The following is an 8,437-nucleotide window of genomic DNA, read 5'->3' as shown; positions in this document are numbered from 1 at the left end:
GCCCCCTGCCGTGGAAGTGCGGAGTCCTAACCACTGGACTGCCAGGGATTTCCCTTTCTTCTCCTATTTAAAAAATGTTGATGTGCTTTATTGTATTGCTTTTATAATAAACTCTATGTACATGTAATTGTCAACACATCCAATGGAGCTACTTTCCTTATCAGCTTCCCAACATTCCAGCCCGAGCCCAGATACCTGGGACCTAAGCTTATCCGGGGAGCACAGTATGCAGTTGACAACTGTCCTTTCTTGTTATTCTGAGTCAACAAGACTCAGGCAGGGAACAAGGCGCACAGGTGAAAGCGCAGGCCTGACCTCCCCACATCTCGGTGACTCAGTGGCTATAATCGCCTCTCCTCCTCCCAGCCCCTGCCCTGCACAGATCAGCCTCCAGGGTGCAAGGATAAGCACAAAGAATGTCTGTTTCCCCACAGGCTGGGAATGGCCTTCTCCACCCAGATGCAGATTCCTGAAAACACCGTGGCAAGGAAGCTCTAATGAAACGGGAAGGCACCCCGTGTCAGCTGTCAGTAATGCCACGACAGAACAAGATCTGCAGGCTAATCAGACCCGTGGCTTCCATATCAGGGGAGGAGAAAAGGTTTGGGAGTCCATTTAGGGCTGCTGACTCTGTTTCTCCCCACCAAGGACATTTTGTTTAAGACTTTCATCTAGTGGCTTCCCTGACGGTCCAGTGGTTAAGACTCCGCACTTCCACGGCAGGGGGCACAGGTTCGATCCCTGGCCGGGGAACTAAGATCCCACACGCTGCCTTGCCATGCGGTGAGGCCAAAAAAATAAAAAAATAAATAAAGACTTTCCTCTAGAGTCACCGTTATTTCCTAAAAGAGAAAACCTTTAAACATAGGAAGCACTTAACCTCAGAAGAGGGAAAATGAGAAAGGAGAGTTGGCAACTGCGCACGGTTTCCAAAATAATTTTGGAACAATGTATCTTAAAAGTTTGTTTGAGGGGCTTCCCTGGTGGCGCAGTGGTTGAGGGTCCGCCTGCCGACGCGGGGGACGCGGGTTCGTGCCCCGGTCCGGGAGGATCCCACGTGCCGCGGAGCGGCCGGGCCCGTGAGCCGTGGCCGCTGAGCCTGCGCGTCCGGAGCCCGTGCTCCGCAAAAAAGTTTGAAACAACCCAAGTAGTCATTGCCAGATGACTAGGTAAACAAAATGTGGGATAGCCATACAATGGAATATTATTCCCTCAGAATCCTGGTACATACGAAGATATGCATGAACCTCAAAAACCTGATGCTCAGTGAAAGAAGCTAGACACAGGGCCACATACTGTATGATTCCATTTATCAGAAATGTCCAAAATAGGCAAATCGACAGAAACAAGGAGTAGATTGGTGGTTGCCAGGGGCTGGGGGAGGGAGGAATGGCGAGTGAGTGCTAATGGGTACAAGGTTTCTTTGGGGGGTGAGGAAAATGTTCTAGAATGAGACAGTGGTGATGGTTGCAGACCCTTGTGAATATGTCAAAAACCACCGAACTGTGTACAGTGCTTTAAAATGACAAATGTTATGTTTTGTGAATTATACCTCAATTAAAAGTACGGTTTAACAAAGTAAATGTAGGAAAACAGTTTGGGGATGTACCAAAATGACAGTCTTGAGTTACCTTGTGACCCTCGGGGCACAGAGCCCTGGGAACCGTCTTCACTGACTGTTCATCTCGAGTTGTTTGCTGCAGGGATGTGGTAACTGTTACAACTCCATTTCACAGATATGATTAATCAAAACAAGTGAGAGAGCTCACTTGTCCACTCGAGGCAGGATATGCTGAGCTGTCAGTGGTCGAGGGCCGGTGGGACGGGGCCGACCCGGCAATTCTGGTCCGCCCTGCGCTTGGCAGAGGGCAGAGAGGGGTGGGCCCGGTACGGACCACGGCAGCGGTGCGCTCAGATGGACGTGCGCGTCTGGACGTCTTCAGCGTGGATGGGGGCACTGCTCCTTTGGCCCTCTCTGCCCGCCCCTCCCCGGATCCCCTGAGGCTGTCCACGGATCCTCCGTCCACCATCCCGTTGGGAGTGGACTTTTGGTGTCCAGCGTAAAGCGGGAGCTGCATGTCACACGGGGACCAACAGGGAGCGGCGGGGTCGCACGAGGCAGTGGGCCCACCACGCAGAGACCCCGGGGAGAGGCTCTCTGAAGCCTGGGGCCCTGGCTGCCCGTCTGGGTTGCGGAATGAGTGGGGGAGGGGGAGGCAGAATCCGCTCTGACGCCGGGGTTGTGCAGCCCCTGCAGGCAAGCGTCCACCCTGCTGAAGCTCTAGGAGGTCCCAGGACCCCTCCGGGCGATTCAGGGGTACCTGTGGGCCGCGGCACCAGCAGCCTCAGGGGACGGAGTCCCAGGCACGGGCCTGCCTGGTCCGTTCTCACCTCCCCGGCGGACGGGAGCCCCAGGTCATGCCGGCCACGTGTGCGCGGGGCCGAGTCGAGCACGGGCACGCGTGCGGTCGAGAGTGATGGTGAGTGTGTGTGAGCGTGCGAGTGCCGCGTGTGCAGGAGGGGGGTCGGGGGGCACGGGTGTGTTTGCTGGGGAGCGAGAGAGAGTGTCAGGGTTTTCCACGGCGGGGGACAGGGCTGGGAACAGGGAGGAGGGGGCTGCCGGTGGGCCGCAGGGGGTCTCCCCACCTGCAGCAGCCGCCCAGGCTTCTGTGTGCTCCGGCGGGGCTGCCCACCCCTTGGTGGCCAGGCTGTTCTCTCCAGGCCGCCTCGCCCTCCTCCCTTCCCCGCCTCCACCCCCCCCCACCCCCGGGCGCCCCGTAGTCTCTCTCTGTCTCCGGCCCTGTCTGTGGGCCTTCCGACCTCCATCTCTCTCCTTTCCCCGCTCCCCGCCCCGTCTGCCTCTCTGTCTCTGTCTGTCTCTCTCATTCACCTCCCCTGGAAGGAGGGGCTGGCCCAGGCCCTGCCAGGCTCTCTGGTGGCAACAGTCCAGCTGTTCGCAGGTTTTAGGGGGCCCCAGTGACTGCATTCAGGCGGATGGGCCACTCCGGGTGTGGGGACAGACACGATAATTAAAGAGGGTGCCGGCAGCCGGCACAGCTGGCACCGGGGTGCCCGGGAGAGTGAATGAAAGGGAGCTGCCTGCTCCGGATGCCCCACGAGCCCGCCCACGGAGCCTGGGGGCTCCAGAGGGCCCAGACCAAGAACCTGCAGGAGCGCAGCCTTGTGTCTGCTCACCCTCCCACCCACAGAACCCCGTGCACGCCCCGGGCACACTGCAGTCACAACCCCATCTCGTGGGTGGGAAGACTGAGGCCGAGAGTCAGTGGATGGCCTGAGGCCACACAGCGCAGCGAGGGCCGTCGAGACTGGGGAGAGCCCCACGCACCTCTTGAGTGAGAGGAAGAAGGCCTGGTAGCAAGGGGGACTGTCCACCCTTCAGTCACCCAACGTCCCCTGACGCTTCCATCACCACCTAAGAGGCCCCACTAAGCAACCTCCCAGAGCTGAGTTCTCTCCCTGGGAAGAATTCTGAGTCGGATATAAGGATACCGAAAAGTTCTCCACCCCGTCTCATTCACTCACTCATTCATTTATTCCATGAACACTCACTGGGCCCTCCCAAACCCCAGGCGTGCGTTGGGCCCTGGGGACCCACAGTGAACCTGGACTTGAGAAGCGGTGATGGGGGGGCCATGGGTCCCTCCAAGGCCCAGCCTAAGGCCGCTGCCTCAGGAAAGCCTTGCCTGACCCCTCCCCAAGCCCCGGCCCCCCCAGCTGCCTTTCGGTGGGGGGCGCTGGCCGCGGCTGTCCGTCTGTGTCCCCTGGCCCGTGGCCTCGTGGGCCCAGCATGGAGCCTGCCCGTGGCAGCAGCTCAACCGTGCTGTCTGTATAAGGGGTGCTGACAGCATCTTCTAGGTGAAATGCGAGGGTTCGTGCACCGGTGAGGGGTTATGAGAGTTAGAGCTTCAGACTGGTGGGGGGAGGCAGGGGGAGAAGGGGCAGGGCTGGCGTCAGGAGGCCAGGGCAGTGGCCTGGCCTTGGACCGCGAGGACGCCGCTTCTGGCTTGGAGCCGCCCCAGATGGGCCCTGCCCTCCTGGGCCGACCTCGGCCTTTCCCGGAGGCCGGCCACCCCCCGCTGCAGAGCCTAGGGATGCGCTCGTGCTAGATGTTCACAGACGGGGAACCTGCGGTTCAGAGAAGTAACCCGTCCAGATCCCCAGCTGCCCAGAAGCAGAACTGGAATTCGAGTGCAGACGAGTCTGACTTCTCCCACTGAATGAAACGGCCTCCCGTGAGTCAAGCCTAACAAAGTAATAATAATAAGAGCAGCAACAGCAACACGGTCCTCTGCAGATGAGCTTCCCGTGTTTAAACGCACTTTCTCTGGGACTTCCCTGGCGGTCCAGTGGTTAGGACTCCGCTCCCCCACTGAAGGGGGCCCCGGTTCGATCCCTGGTCAGGGAACTAAGATCCTGCGCTCCGCATGGTGTGGCCAAAAAGTTACAATTTAAAAAGATAAATAAACACGTGCACTTTCTCAAACTTTATCTCCCTGGAAGCTCACTGCAGAGCTGCAGGGAAACAGGCTCGGAGGGGCCGCACTCTTGGCCCGCTCCCCTCGCGGGAAGGGGCAGATCCAGCGCGCGTGAGGCCGGCCCGGTTCCTGGGCGGAGCTGCGTCAGGACCGCTGGGCAGGGAAGGGGCTCCCCCCACGCTGCAGGCGCTGAGGCAGCCCCCCGGCTCCCCCTCGGCGGCCAGCCAGCCGCCGCTGCCTGCAAACTCACTGGGAGGCCTGGACATCAGGGTGGGAGTAACAGCCCCTGGGAGGCGGGGGAGCGGCCCGGTCACACGCTCCTGCGCAGCACAGCCCCTCCTCCGCTCGGGCTGCGTGTCCCAGCCAAGCTCGCGTGCAAAGCCGGTGGGGTCCGTCCCGCTCTGACCTGTTTTCCTGGCAGCTGCTGTCAGGGTTAGGTCAGGCCAGCTCTGGGTGTCCTGCCAGAGCAGAGGTGGCCGTGGGGTCAGACGCAGCGTCCTCTGCCCTCCCTGCCTTTGCACACCCCATCCCGTCCACGGCCGAGAAGTCTTTCTCCTCTCGGCTCTCTCGTCAAACTCTGACCCAGCTGTCGCAGCCCTGCCGGAATGACACCGTCTCCAGGAAGCTTCTGACTCCCCCAGGTGGAATTAGTCTGGCAGCTCTGCCTCTGCTGTTATTGCCACTAAGGGTTTAGCTATCTCTCTGGCCATCGTGGTTACAGCAGAGGTCCCCAACCCTGTCGGGCGGCTTGACCCCCTCTTTTTCCTTGGGGGGGGGTCACTTTAAATCAGAGCATATGAGGGTATGGGGGTTCCAGACTCAAGTGTGGGTCACGCAGAGAGAGAGAGCTATGGAGATGTCCAGTGAGACTGAGAGGCTCAATGGCCACTTCACGGTGGAAGGAGGCCTGGCTGCAACCACACAGCCCCAAATCCAACAGCCGCTGCTGCGATGGGTCAGGGTGCCCTGCCCTGCCCGGCAGCTCAGCTGACCCCTTAAGAAGCTCAATTTCCTTGAAGAAGCAGACATCAGACATACTCTGGACCACGCATGGTTCACTTGCTGCCCTTGGCAGTCAGGCAGGGTGGGTAACATCGTTGTACTCATTTTACAGATGCGGAAACTGGGGGGCACAGAGAGGTCAGGAAGCTTGCTCGAGGTCACACTGCTAGCACGTGGTAGAACTGGGATTGAAACGCTGGCCCTCCGGTGTTGCTACCCATCTCCTTCACGAAAGCCCTCTGTTCGCCACCGAGGACCAGCTCCCCCTGGATATCAGAACCCGGAGCAGGGAGGGCAGGCGTGGGGGCCAGGAGCCCTGGTGTCAAATGTGACAGTCCGGCCTCCATCGGCCAGCATCCTTCTGCCTGTGTGGCTTTAGGCAAGTTGCTTAACCTCTCTGGGCCTCAGATGTCTCCATTCTAGAATAAGAATAGGACACTACCATCCATTCAGCATGCACTGAGCACCTCCTGTGTGCCGGGCCCAGTTCCAGAACCCAGGAACGCAGGCGCGATCAGGACAGGCAATACTGTCTCCCCAGGAGGCAGGAAGGACAGAGCTGTGGACATACCTCGTCCGCCGCAGCCAGGACAAACACCTTCAGAGGGGGGCGGCTCTGTTTAATGTTCTACCGGGTCTTGCTGATTGTGCCTGCTGCGGAGAGTGAGGATTTGGAAAATGCAGGGGGGAGGGGATGCCAGGTGGGAGAAGTGCATAAGCAACGGCGCGGTGGCCGGGATGGGCGGGCAGCCCAGGGTGAGGTGCCCCTGCTCTAGGTGCTGAGCGTGAGGCCCTGGGGCTGCAGTGTCCTCTCTGCATCCCTGGGGTGGGGGTGATGTGACGAATGGCAGCATCAGACTGGCAGTCCCTGGGCATGTCCCTGGGCGCCGGAACCCCCGTCTGATAGCTTCCCCATGCGTTCCCTGGACTGTTGCCAGCAGATCAAACCCACCTGCCTGGCCGGGCCCAAAGCAGAAACACCCATGGGTCCCAGCTGAGAAAATCTGTCTTTTGTTTTTGGAATCACTTTCTCTCTGAATATAAAAGCGATACTTGTTTGTCGTCAAAATAAAGTTGGAAAAGCTAGAAGGAGACCAAACTCATATGAAAAATCACGTGATCACCCCATCCAGACCCCCAGAGACAAACCTTATTAATATGTTGGCAAACAGGCCCTCCCCACCCCACACCGGGGGTCTCCTGTACACTTTTCAAGACGGTTGAGATCAAGCTGTACCTGGAATTTTGGGTTCAGCTCTTCTCACGTAACATATACCATGCCAGCATCTAAAATCATTCCTGATTCTTTCCGATTACAAAATTATGATCTGCTCATCGTAAAAACAAATCAAGCGGGACTTCCCTGGTGGCGCAGTGGTTAAGAATCCGCCTGCCAATGCAGGGGACAAGGGTTCGAGCCCTGGTCCGGGAAGATCCCACGGGCCGCGGAAAAACGAAGCCCGTGCGCCACAACTACTGAACCTGTGCTCTAGAGCCCGCGGGCCACAGCTACTGAGCCTGTGCTCTAGAGCCCGCGAGCCACAACTACTGAGTCCACGTGCCACAACTACTGAAGCCCGCGCGCCTAGAGCCCGTGCTCCGCAACAAGAGAAGCCACCGCAGTGGGAAGCCCGCGCACCGCAGCGAAGAGTAGCCCCCACTCGCCGCAACTAGAGAAAGCCCGCGCGCAGCAACGAAGACCCAATGCAGCCAACAAATAAATAAATAAATAAATAAAATTTAAAACAAACGAGAAAACAAATCAAGCACTTGCAGAGATGTGGAACAGAGAAAGCCCAAGGGAAAAAAGAAAGTGAAAGTGTTTCAGAGTCCCCAGCCGGGAGGCAATGTCACTAAGGATAGCTGTGTCAACCCCCCACGAGTGCAGACCAGCAGAGGCTTCAGGATCCCGTGGTCTGGGTTCAGATCCTGCCTCCACAGGCAGCTCATTAGCTGACCTCTCTGGGCCTAGTTTTTGTTTTGTTCTGTTTTTTAAAGTTTCTTTTTATTTTATTTTTGGCCGCACCGCGCAACTTGTGGGATCTTAGTTCCCCGATCAGGGATTGAACCCGGGCCCTCGGCAGTGAGAGTGCCGAGTCCTAACCACTGGACAGCCAGGGAATTCCCCTGGGCCTAGTTTTTTGTAAAGTGGAATTGACCACTGAGACCAACCTCATAAAGTTGCTGGAGGAATTAATGAATGAATGGAAACCATTTCCATAAATGACTGAAAACAGGTAAGTGCTGAGAACAGTACACAGCAAGTGCTCAATCAGTGTTAGGTTGTGCAGTAAACACCCAACAGAAGCTGTAGTGGAGTGTCGCGGCGTGCCAGGTAATGGCTTTACATCCATAACTAATTTCATCCTCCCCAGGGCCCCACAAGGTAGGTACTTTTTAAAAAAACTTTTCAAAAATGGAAGTATAGTTGCTGTACAATATTCTATAAGTTTCAGGTGTACAATGTAGTGATTCACAATTTTTAAATGTTATACTCCATTTATAGTTATTATAAAATATTGGCTATATTCCCCATGTTGTGCAATATATCCTTGTAGCTTATTTCATACCTAATAGCTCGTACCTCTTAATCACCTACCCCTATACTGCCCAGGGAAGGGGGGGTACTTTTAGTGTCTGAATTTTCTGGATGTGAGAACAGAGGCTGAGAAAGGGCAGTGTCATAGCAGCACCATTCACAGTGGCCGAAAGGTGGAAACAGCCCTAATGTCCGCAGACAACGATGGATAAACAAAATACGTGGTCTATTCATACAGTGGAATGTTATTTATCTGTTTCGAGGAAGGAAACCCTGACATACACGCTGCAACATGGATGAACTTCGAGAACATGATGCTCCGCGACAGAAACCAGTCATGAAAGACCACGTGCTGTATGATTCCATTTATATGAAGCGTCCAGGAGAGGCAAATCCGTAG

This window comes from Physeter macrocephalus, chromosome 7 (assembly GCF_002837175.3).
Source record: "Physeter macrocephalus isolate SW-GA chromosome 7, ASM283717v5, whole genome shotgun sequence".
NCBI lineage: Eukaryota > Metazoa > Chordata > Mammalia > Artiodactyla > Physeteridae > Physeter > Physeter macrocephalus.
The sequence above is the reverse complement of the archived record's forward strand: the minus strand, read 5'-3'. Positions refer to the sequence as shown.